The following is a 12,346-nucleotide window of genomic DNA, read 5'->3' on the forward strand; positions in this document are numbered from 1 at the left end:
GGTCAAGCTGGTTTAAACTGTGTTTCAACACTTTTAACTGGTAAACTTTCTGTTCACCAGCTGGACAGCCTATATAGTGAGCCCAAATTTACAAACGGCCAGCACGCATCATCTCATTCACCTGGGAAATGCACAAAAAACAAAGGTCTGCTCATGTGTCATGAATCTCATATTGTGTTCTCACAGGAACAAAAGTAAGAATTAAGATTTAAGAAAAGTTCTGTGAATGAGGCCCAATGTTTTAAATGCATCCTACAACTTTCTTAACTCACAAATAGATGCACTGACCCATTTTCCCGAGGAGAGAGACCAGATTGTAAACAACCTCAGGGAGGTTTATAATCTTCGCCGTGTTGTGAGTCGTCAGCTACATCAGACGACAGAAAAACACACTGTGGACACCGTCCATCCCGTCTGTCATTCTGTGGGTTTACAAAGTGCTGGATTCAAATGCTGGAAAAGTGTATCATGTGAAACAACAGCAAAATGTTCAAGAACACTAGCAGGCCATATGGCGAATATGAAGGCAATATGAAAACAACGAAAATAATTTCAAATCATATAAGAAAAAAAAAACATACATTTTGAGGATTTTGCAAATGTAAACTGCATAATAATTTCACAGGTTTTGAGAAGTTGACTTATTTATGACATGTGTGCAAATGTTTTGGTGAACAGACTTCAGAATCAGAGCTTCACTCAGCCAAGCGTTTTCACCTGATGGGACTGCATGTTTCAACCCTCCAGCAATCTGAGAATAGTTTGCTAAATAAACGTTATTCACAAGGCTCTCATTTACTGACATTCCAGCCTCATTCACTGGACTGGAAGGCGAAGTGCTTTTGCATTAGTCATTTTCTATTTATTTGATACAGTTATATGTGAAGTTAATTTGAAGGCGGGGTCAAAACATTTCATTTCAAAATGCACTCCCTGTTTTCACAAGTACACTCTAAAAATCAACAGCTCTCTTCAGTTGTGTACACTTGTTTATTCTCTTCACGTTAATGTATGCTGATATTGTTTGGACACCAAACTCAACTTTCAAAACTTGAACCCTTGATTGACTTGACTATTTGAGAACAGTCAGAGTCAACAATCTCCATTCAACTCAATTTAAATCCAAAAAAGGTGGCAAGAGGTGGCACGTGACCTTCTGTCAACTAGGATTGACAGAAGGTCACGTGATTCTTTTTAACCCTATTGAATTTTGTGCTTCTGCACCTGGCGCCACCTACAGGTGTGCAGGCAAGGCAGCAAGGAACCACGGCATCACGTTAAGCCGAAGAATAATGTCATTCAGATAACCAATATCTCTAAGGTGAAACACAAACAAGTCGTTTAGTCCACTAAACTTCAAATGGCAATTCAGTTAATGTCGTTTGAGCTTTTGAACTTTCTTCCTGGTGAGTTGATATGAGTGAGTATTTTCATATAAATAATGTGACGTCATTCTTGTTTTAAATCAGATAATAAAGTTGAAACAAGAAATGATTATGTGATTTTATTAACTTTAACTTAAATACAACACAACAAATGATCAAATTATTAAATTACTTTAACAACGACAATGAAACAATGAAAACATTGTAATAGCACCAACTTTTTCAGTTCAATTTTAGTGGAGTTTACTCATGATTCCAAGGATACAGGGAAAGTTGTTGAACTTGCGTGAATTGTTTAACAGTGGAGTAATCTGTTTTCTGTCTGCACTTGTTCAAAGTAATACATTTTAGAGGGAAGGGTTTTTTCTGTAATTCATAGGCAAAATGTGATTCTGTAAACATTACAGGACTTTCAAAATTGTACCGGTCCACTTTAAGAGGGATTTATACTTGATATAAGCCTCAGTTTAAAAAAAAATAAAAATCCTAGCCTACTTTAAAACCTGAGAATGCGTAAGGTGGATGAAATCTGACACGCCACGTGAGAGGAAAAAAATCTTTAATTTGTGGATTTTCGGGCTTATTATAGACACATTTCACTCTGCCGCCAAATTGAGCGCGTGAACCTTTAAATGCCCCTTGTGTGCGGAGCAGTGATTCCCTCCGCACAAACAGCAGCCTTTGATTACTCACGGTCTGGGCGGGGAGCCACAGCTGGCTCTCCCCCTTTAAGCGCAGCTCGGTCGGCCTACGTGGCACTGAGCACGTGCAGCCTGGCTGGCCGACCAGCTGTTTCTGTTTCATCACGTAAAGCACGTAAGAAGCATTATCTTGAGAGAAAGAACAGGAGTCCGTCCGGCGGTCCAACGGAACGCTATCAATCTCCCAAAATCCAGCGACCTTCTCACATCACATACACCTCACATCTATAATACGGCGGCATTTAAAACTTTTTTTTTTTTTTTTGCAGTAGCCGAATACTATCTTAGAGAACTTAAAATGTCAGAACTGGGTTCTGCTGAATTGTAAATAACTTCCACATTAACAAAAATAAAAAATGAATTGCGGCAGTTTCAATGCGTAAATTTCAAATCACCAGATTTCACAATGGAGCGGGCATGACATCAATCCCTATTAACCATAAAATTTTTATTCAGGTAGTATGACATCCGTGACCGAAATTCTATTGGAGGCTCCGAGAGAAAGCCGCATCGCAGTCATTAGAGGGATTTTTCATCAGCTGAGTATGAATAAGCAGCGCGTAGCAAGTCGTGCATTCATGCGTTCGGCTGCCTGCTCTGACTTTCCATTTATTGTGCCCTCTACAATAGACTCAGGTGCACGGTAAAATGTTCAGTGTTAAATCAACTTTTACGGAGAGCATATGGTCCCTGTTGGACCCAGGTGTACTCTGTCAGAGTTGAATTAACACTGGACATTTTACTGTGCGGATGCTCATTAATCACAAATGCTGGAAAACTGAAATCACCTGATTCACCTGTACATTCATCAGGTAGTTCACTAGAAAAGACAGAATGCTAATATATGAATATAACACGCTAGAACTTGCTATTTCAGTGTTATAGCCTGCACAAACATACATTTCACTTTTACTTCGAATAGCAAAGTGAGAGAAACAGGTAAGAGGCAGTCTCCCTTTTGGTACCTTTTCCCCTGTTTAGCCAAGGGGAACAGACAGAGCGTGAAAGGAATTGAAAAATAAGTTGTATTTTTCTTCCGCTCTTGCTGAGAGATTGCATGCTGTACCTCAACCAAGCCTCCCTCTTGGGAAGACGGAGATGGTCTGTTTAACTGATCTGAGGAAAAGCTCCACAGACGGGCGGGGCCAGACTAAATTCTGACAGGTTTTGAGTCACCACTATTGATCTCGTATCGCTACTCACATCCTTTTAATGTCACTGGCACCTTCTGGCTTCAAAGCAGAGGCCCTGTTAGCTGTCCAGGGCTAATCTGGGTACAAGATTCTCATTTCCATGAAAGGGACGTCTCACCTCCTATTCAGGTGTAGCTAACCCTGTAGCATTTTTACAGTTGACCCCCCCCCCCCCCCCATTACATTACATTACATTATCCAGAGCGACTTACACAACTTTTTACATAGCATTTACATTGCATCCCTTTATACAGCCATACAGGTTAAGTACTGTACCTTGCTCAAGGGTACACTGGCAGTGTCCTACTGAGGAATCAAACCTGTGACCTTCAGGTTACAAGCCCAGCACCTTGCCCATTATACTACACTGCCGCCCCACTGTAAGCCCAGAACTGTGTTTTCACTCTAGGAAATGTTCAAGGTGGGGGATATCTAACACACACCACAACACCGCCATCTGATCACCCACAACTGTGTGATGTGTGTGGACTGTGAAAACTGTTTAAACTGAGTGTCTTGCACTCACAACCTCCATTACACACAAAAAAAGTCAGTAAATATTTAAGGCGTGGTAAAATAACATTATAATTCTCTCTGGGAGTTGCCTTGTTATTTATGATTTATTATTAGGAGACCTGATAGTGGGCCCTCCTTTCATATTTGCTTGCTTTACTCAGTCAGGGGAGAAGCGCGAGGTGGGAGCAGGGGGCTGGAGGGGGGGGGGGGGGTGCACAGAAGGTTCCACAGCAGGGGATTTAAACTTCCCGTAGCGCAGGAGGACAGATACAAGGTTTCAGAGTCAGCCACAAAGGTGGAAAGTCCAGCGGTCAGAAAGTTAAACAGTCCTGCCATGTCTTTCTTACACCCCTTGCACTCAGCTGACTTCTCCTCCACCTCTACCTCCTCGCTGAACAGCAGTGCTAATGACCAAATGCAGAGGATTGCGACAAAAAAACTGAGAAGGACTTTTACTTTCTAAATCAGTCACCAGTGTGGCCTTGTTTCAGATTTGAAAAGATTTCTTCAGTAGCCCTGCATAAAGACATTTGGTAAATTTAAAATATTCCAAACAAGTAGTATTTTCTGTACATGTATTAATGCTTGGCTAAATAACACTGTATTTGTTACTGATGCATTATTAATCTAATGTGTATTCTGATGTGTCACCTATACCAGAAGACACAGAACTCATAGTACAGTACAAATTGGCAGTGTAGGTCTGCATGCCTTTCAACATCATAATGGTAAGAAAATGTAAATGTTGTGGAAACCAGCCAAATGGCCAGATTCTTAGAAAAGGAAATGTTGGACGAGAAACAAAAATGCGCTGAAATATTTGCAGTATAACAGGAATGATTCCCACAACAAACATATACTATAAGAGGTGTCACCCACCCCTTCCTCCATCTGGATAAAAGATCAAAAAAATTATACTTTTCCAGCCAGGAAAAAAAAAAAAGTCAAATGGCTCAGACGGACTTCGGGGAAAAATAAGTTTTAGGTTTCCAAACGTCTTAAAAGCAAAAACTGACCACGAGAGGGACTGAGGTTTTCATGCGAATTATAGGTTGACGGTGGCACCACTGAGATTTCAGCGGCTTGGGAGCCAATCAGAAGAGGCGCTCTCACGAAAGCCGTCGTCAGCCATTTTGGACAATCGGGAGAGGAAAAGGGAAAAAAAAAAAAAAAAAAAGTTTGTATAAATAGGGTGGAATGTGGGAAGAGAATTCCGCTGAAAGGTTCTGGCATGATGACACATAAATCAAGCCGGTCGGGGCGGTAGTCGTTCAGTTGGAAGGAAGTCTGTTGAGGGCGCCGTGGAGACGAACACCTCATCGTCTGCAAAGCAGAGAGGTGGTAATTTTCTGTACTTGCACTGATTTAGCCCCCGTAAGAGGGAAAATTTGCTCATTTACTTCCCATGATGCAACCTGCTCTGTAGCGCTCCATCCAACGTTCGCCTGGGTGTCGTTAAGCTCTTCTTGCAAAGTTTGCTGCATACCAAACTAGACATCCCAGGAAAAAAAATGACAGCATTAAAATATGCAGATTAAAAAAATAAAAGTTTTTATACTGATCAGGATTTTTATTTAAATTAAATGTTCCCCATGCTTTTGCAGTACTGTGTGTTCCACTTCTAACCTTTAAATGTTAAAAGTGGAACAAAAATGCAGTTTCATTAATTTAAAGTGCATCCACAGTATGGAGTATTTTCCATAATTAAAAAAAAAATTTTTTTTACATTTTTAAATACCAAGGAGTAAAAAATGTGCGGATAACTTTTAACGATTCAGTCCAGACCCGGATGCTACTGTGTTCATAAAGTACCTCCTCTCCGCAGCTGAAGCATAAGTGCCATGTTTTTCATGCCAATATTGAGTTCACATTCAGATTAAACGCTTGCAGCAGCATCAGTAAAATGTGATGCCTAAGATAAAACAGGCCAGTCGACTCCTACCTCACCAGACAGCGATTCGCTGTCGACTGATCGTCCGTAGTATGTGGTGCTATTCACACTGCACTGTGCAAACCCGGCGGTTCCCTTCTTGTTTCCGGAGTGAGCCTTGATGTATTAAAACCTTTTGATTTTTACTGCCTTCGAGGGGGATCTGTCAGCCCCCCTGATAGATTACTTATTACACTAATATACCACCCTTGCCCCTGGCATCCTTCAGAGTCAGCGTGTTGACCAACAGAGAAATTAATGGACCAAAACTGACAGATTAATTAACTTAATTAACTTCACCACACAAGGTAAACTAAGATCTGCTCTGTAACATTATTATGACCCGGGGGGAGGGGGCGAGGGGGGGGGGGGGGGGGGGGGGGGGTAATGGAGTATAATACAAAAGATTTGTATGATTGATATCATTCTGTGATACCGAATGGCACAGTTTGCATTCCGTTAGCATCTTGCAGGATAACAAGAGCAGCAGCAATGACTGCGTGCCCCGGAAAGGCTAAGACTGCTTGGAGACGTAGGAAGCTGTGCGAAGCGGCAATGGAGACTATTAAAATTAGTTATTCGCAATTTCTATGCCATCGCTGCTGAAGATTCACACGGACAGGAAGTAGCTAAAGAAGTACAAAAAAATATTTCTGGGGTATTGTGAGTGACACAGACGTCTGGGTTTATATATAATTTTAAGATCAGTTCCAAGATGACACTCCCGGAGATTCGCCCAGGTCAATTCACAATGTGCAATCTCCAGCTCAGCGGCAGGTATGAACGGTCTCTAAGGTGAGATTACAGCAGGTGGCTTTGTTCCAGCATCGCTGGGAAAGACTGGTAACGGTGTCGGGAACAGTAAGGGCGGAAAAGACACAGTTGGCTGCGGTGTTAAAAGCCCCCCCCCCCCCCCCCCCCCAAAAGCAAGCAAATGAACAACATTATATTGACAAAAAGTGTTTGAGTGTGAGAAGCAGCTCTGATTGTACAATTGTTGTACAATTGCTATTGTGTAGTTTCGTAAAATTGCTATTGTATAGGTTTGTAAACGTTGAAAAACAATACAATAGAAACTTTTAGATTTTTGTCAATCTAGTTCTTTTGGCTTCATTGAGTTTACACTGCCCCCTGTTGGTTAACCGTACCCCTATCCTGCAGCAATTTCAATATAAAACTCCTGGTTGAATATTACATATGTGTGGTGTATGTGTATATTTTATGTGGCTTTTTTATGGGAACATTGCAGCATTCAGCTGAGTACTGACTGAACCAACCCATGTACTGTGGTCTATATGTTTTTTTAAGTTATCTGTAAGCTGGTTATTTCTGTGGGAGTCTATCTGAAGATGTTTAAAGTATTGCAGCAAAGATGAAGACTCTTATTTCACATGACTCTTAAGCACAACATTTTGGCTTAACTACTGCCTCATGAAAATCCTTCAAATATATTCCTTAAATTACTACAAACCTGCTCAGAATTCAGGAGTGCAGGCTGTAACATCCACACACACATGCACACACACGCGCACGCACACACATGCACGCATGCACACATACATGCGTATAAACACACATACTGACATACTGTCCACACACATGTACATACACACACACACCCATACAGAAGTTATTAAGACAACCTGAATATGAAACAGATGATAAACCCACGGGAGGTTAAAGATTATGAAAGTTTATCAGCTGGCCATCTCCTGTCGGTAGGAGATTCTCACCCCTCACCCTCACCCCCCCCCCCTCCCGCCCTCCTCTGCTGCATGATGCTATCTTCAGGGAACCTCTGCACTCCAACGACAAACTGCCAAGTTTTCTCGTTTTTATCGCCAGATCTGGCCATTGCGACACGCAGCCCTCCCACATTACACTAAATAAATCCGGGAAAGGGCTGACCCGAACTTCAAATGATGATGATGATGATGATGAGATTATCTTCATTTGAGTCTGCAGTGACTGCCCTGGGGTGTATTGCTTGCCCTTTGTGCTTCTGTATCAACTAATCACAACCGTTAAACTCGCAAAAAAAGTTCCAGTGATCACGAGCGCTTGGATAAAAATGATTCAAAACCTAATTGAGAGGCAGATTAATCAGTTTCCCCTCCATTTTAGCAGCCGTTTGTGAAAAATTGCAGTTGCCTTGATTGGAAAATCAATTTTATTTCATGGAGGAAAAAAAGAATTATTGTGTGGACAGCTGAGCCTTGGTGATGTCAGTTTTACTTATCGTCATTTAAAAGACAAGAGATGACATTCCCTTCTCTCCGTGAAAACGGCAAGGTTTTTAATTGCTGGGAGTTTGTACGATTCTTCTTTATGACGCGACACTTGTAGCCAACGTGCCAGGCTTTTGGCTTGTTCTCTAATTGGACGCTCGTGCCGATATGGGTGGGGCCTGGGGAGGAAATATGTAGTTCTAATACTAGTTCTCTCAAATGTACACTGAATTAAGGCTCTGAAATTCTAACATTAACAAATTCAGATCCTATGAATGCATATCTTTTGAAGATTCAAGAAAAATACTGCCTTCATAAATATTTCAATGTTTTTCCCTCACAAAAAGGGCAGTATATGAAATGAATTCCTATATATACAAATATACAACAAGATATAGCATATATTTGGACTTTTTTCAATATATTGCAATATGTTCCATTTCTGTGAAGGTTCATTAAGAGTTTCACATTAGAACATGCATTTTAAGAATCCCATTCAACCCATGTCCTATTCCTAAAACCCCATATTTAGGCAACAGAACATTCCTGTGTGACCTGGGTCACATATGTATCTGTAATACTTTGATTCATTAAATGAAAACACCCTTCCAGATCCCTGAGAATTTTCAGTTAAACATATTTCAATAACAAACGTCCAATCATGAGAGAATCACGGAGGATATTGGTGAAAATTGATGGTTCTCTAAAAATAGTCAGTACACCACCAAAGTTTTACAGACGTCGAGTAGTGCACTAGCAATTTTCACAGTACAATTAGTTAAACTTCATCAAGTGAAATGTACCATTAAGAATAAAGTACCATGATCAATCAAAGTACCGTCATGATATTCCAAAGCATTGGTCTCGGCGTGAGCGGAGAAGTAGAACACACAAGCACTCCGCTCTTGGACCGTACTTGCCTGGGCAGGGCTCTGTTTGTATTGGTCCTTTACGGAAATTAGTTTCTCTTAAAGAATGCTGATTATGGCAGGAGTTAAATCCAGTACATTTCCACAAAATGATGACATTTTGTCCTCCATTTTTATTGTTATATTTATTGTTGCTATGATTGTCGTTTTTGTTTTTTGTTACTTTTTGCTTGTCATAATAAATGAAGACTGGACCCAAGCGCTGACAAATTACAAGTCAAAACAACATAAATAATGCATTTTATACCCTTCCACTGAACAGTAATTAAGAATCCAAATGAAGGCCCAGAACCAAGCCATACGCAAGAGGCGGTCCTCGCCCGTCTTACCCGATTAAAAGATCCAGAGCATGTGTCACGATGAAATAACATCCAGTGCTGTGGTGCTCCACGGGGTGATGCTCAATCTTACACCAGAGTTGCACGATTTCTTTCCCAACGGGATACAGTCAAGGTATAAATTTATAATAAATCTTCAATATTCCTTCACACGGAACACAGCAGTAAAATCAGAAAAGGGCAACGCAGTGAGCTTATCTTTATGTAAAACGAGCCGAGCTTCCCAAAATTAAAAACGGAGCAAACGAATACGTTTACGAGCCAAAAGGCGTGGCGTTAATGAGAATGACACGCGAGTTTTGTTGACCGCAATGCATTCCAGTATTCTCGAGTAGGGCCTAGTTCAAAGCCTAACCACAATGCAGTTCACCCGTGACACTGATTTATGCGTTTGCTTCTCTGTAACAGGGAAGTAAATCTGGCCGAGATAAGTGAATCAATGTGAAGGACAAAGACCTTTTTAGTTACAGACTCCTGCCCTTGTCCCTTCACTCTGAGTTAATGGTTTTCTCTGGTGTCTTCCTTCCTCAGAGTTGTTTTAGAATGGATATGAAAGAACAGTTTATACTGAGAATAAATATGCCTCTAACTTTCATGTGTTTGTGTGCGTGCATGTGTGCCTGTCTGTCTGTCTGTGTGTATCGTATGCAAGTAATTTCGTTTTCCAAAAAGAAATCTCTCCAATTTAGAAGTACTCCTGTTTTTAGGACTGTGTGAAGGACAACGCTCTTGGTTCCATTGAAGGCCCAAATGCAGAAGAGATGAAAACTGAGCTTTACGGTCTCTCTCTCTCACACACACACACACACACACACACACACACAGTTGCACGCACGCACTCACATGCACACGCCAGCCGTGGGTTTCTTGTCAGAAGAAGGATGCTAATGTCGAACAGGAAGTTGTACCTACCTGCCCCCCCGACCAAGGCCCCGAGACACAGCTGCGTATAGATCTTTCCGGAAAGCTGGTGCGTGTGTGTGTGGTCTGGAGAACACGCTTCCAGCCATCTGGCATCGCCAAATTAATCGTTTGCACATGGCATCTGCCCTTCATGTAAATAATGTAATACACGGAATGTAAATAACGCACAGGAAGGAGCACGCGTTTTACAACTTACTGCATGTCCCACAGCACTGGTCCGGACCTGAATCGGTGGTTTAAGAGCAGCATGCTTCTCCTTTACCTGTAAAAGCAGCACGGCCCCCACTTTGGTACACTTAATACACTCGTTAAGTATGCATGCTGACACCTCAGATTTTTATGGGGCGGTCAGATTCTGGGCTACTACCTCTGAACCATGAAACATTTAACTGCTCAGAACTATTAAGAAAGATTATGTTGCCTTAAAGGTTATAGATGGGACAAAATGACAAATTCCCAAGAAGATTGAACAAAAATCACACATCAGTGGTGCTTCATGCCTCGTAACACCTTCAAAATCGTAAATAATTAAAATTTAAGAAAAAGCATTTGGTTGCATGTACCCAGCAAAAATGCCCGTGCAGCACCATTTATTATTCTGTCTAGACAATTAATTTAATTATATAATTATGTCATTATTAATCTACTCAGAAGGCCTATTTAAAGCTTCAGTCAGATATATAATGCATGATGGCCGGAAGGTATATTCACCAGGTGGGCCCCGCTGCTTGCAGACAGACCCCTTAAAACCACGTCTGGCTCTTCTGGGTTACGCACGAGGCCGCCTCCAGCCTCTTTATCTGTCTTTTCATCTTTTCTTACTTTAACATCGCATACGCAGCCAAAGCAATACACACACACGCACACACACACACACACACGCGCACACACACACACACACTTGATACAGCCATGCGGAAGTGGTGAGCTCATTGCATGTTTGTTTTCACAAATTTTGTCCCCCCCCCCCCTTTCCCCCTCTCCCCCTCGCTCCCCCTTTCACGTACACCCAGTCTTTCATATTTCATCTCAATGAAATAAGGGTGTTCTGATAAGCTGGAGTGAATGAAAAGTTTTAATTTGCCACATGAGTGCATCTTATTGCTTTATAACCCTTCTGCTGCCCCCCCCCCCCCCCCCCCCCCCCCCCCCACACACACACACGTCACTCACACACACTCTCACACACACACACACACACACGTCACTCACACACACTTTCTGAAAGCAGAGTAAATATCGATCTGTGCAAAGCTTGTTAAGGACGCCTATTAGGCTGTCTCAGCCTGAAGGACTTTTGTGGCATGCTACACATCTTCTGAGCTACTCCCGATTTCTGTAAAACCTCAGATACTCGCGGAAGTATCGAACATTAATTGTGCCTCATACTGCATGTCACGGAGAAAAGAGGGATCTGTGGGCATGCCCATAACGATCTCTTCCAAGTAAAATTTAAATGTTTCAAATAAAATCATCAGAACAATAACGGTAATTACTGATAATTAGAACTTAAACCGACTAAGCACTTCTATTTTGCTTTGTAGGAAATGAAATATTCCACAGTGAGAAAATACATTAAATAATAAATGATCACACTTTGAAATGTTTCATCTCTATTCTGCAGAATTTTGGAAAATGATTTAAAAAAATTTTCAGCCTCTAAAGGGAAGTGAAACTTCAAGTGAACCAATTATAATGCAATGTAAGACGACAGGAAAATTGTACTATCACAGATATAAAGATAGTTTAGACACAATCATAAAATGTCCCTTCAAAAAAAAATCAGCATCTAATATGACTGTATGCAGCAATTACCTGTGAAACATTATGAACAGGCCAGTGCATAAAGGGACGTCCATCTGATAAATACTCACAGTCCTTGTTATTAAACCTCATCAGTCAGAGAAAATGGAGTACGTAACCATGCATACGAACCGAATCATCGTCCCGTCGCTAAGACCCCTGGGCCATTTCTCCGAAACGCTATCTGTGTCTAGGTCCACATTCTATCTCAGTCCAGCGCTCTGCCATTAACTCTGAGGCACAAACACAACCGATGTTGTGTTCATGAATACTGATGCTTATGTATACACAACCGGGCGAGTTCTGCGGGCGGGAATGCAAGAAAACGTGTTCGAATCGCGAAAACTCGGCGTAGAATCAGTATCTGTATGCTAAAGTCCGGGGTAATTTGAACTGAAC

Source organism: Anguilla anguilla, chromosome 10, assembly GCF_013347855.1.
Source record: "Anguilla anguilla isolate fAngAng1 chromosome 10, fAngAng1.pri, whole genome shotgun sequence".
Lineage (NCBI taxonomy): Eukaryota > Metazoa > Chordata > Actinopteri > Anguilliformes > Anguillidae > Anguilla > Anguilla anguilla.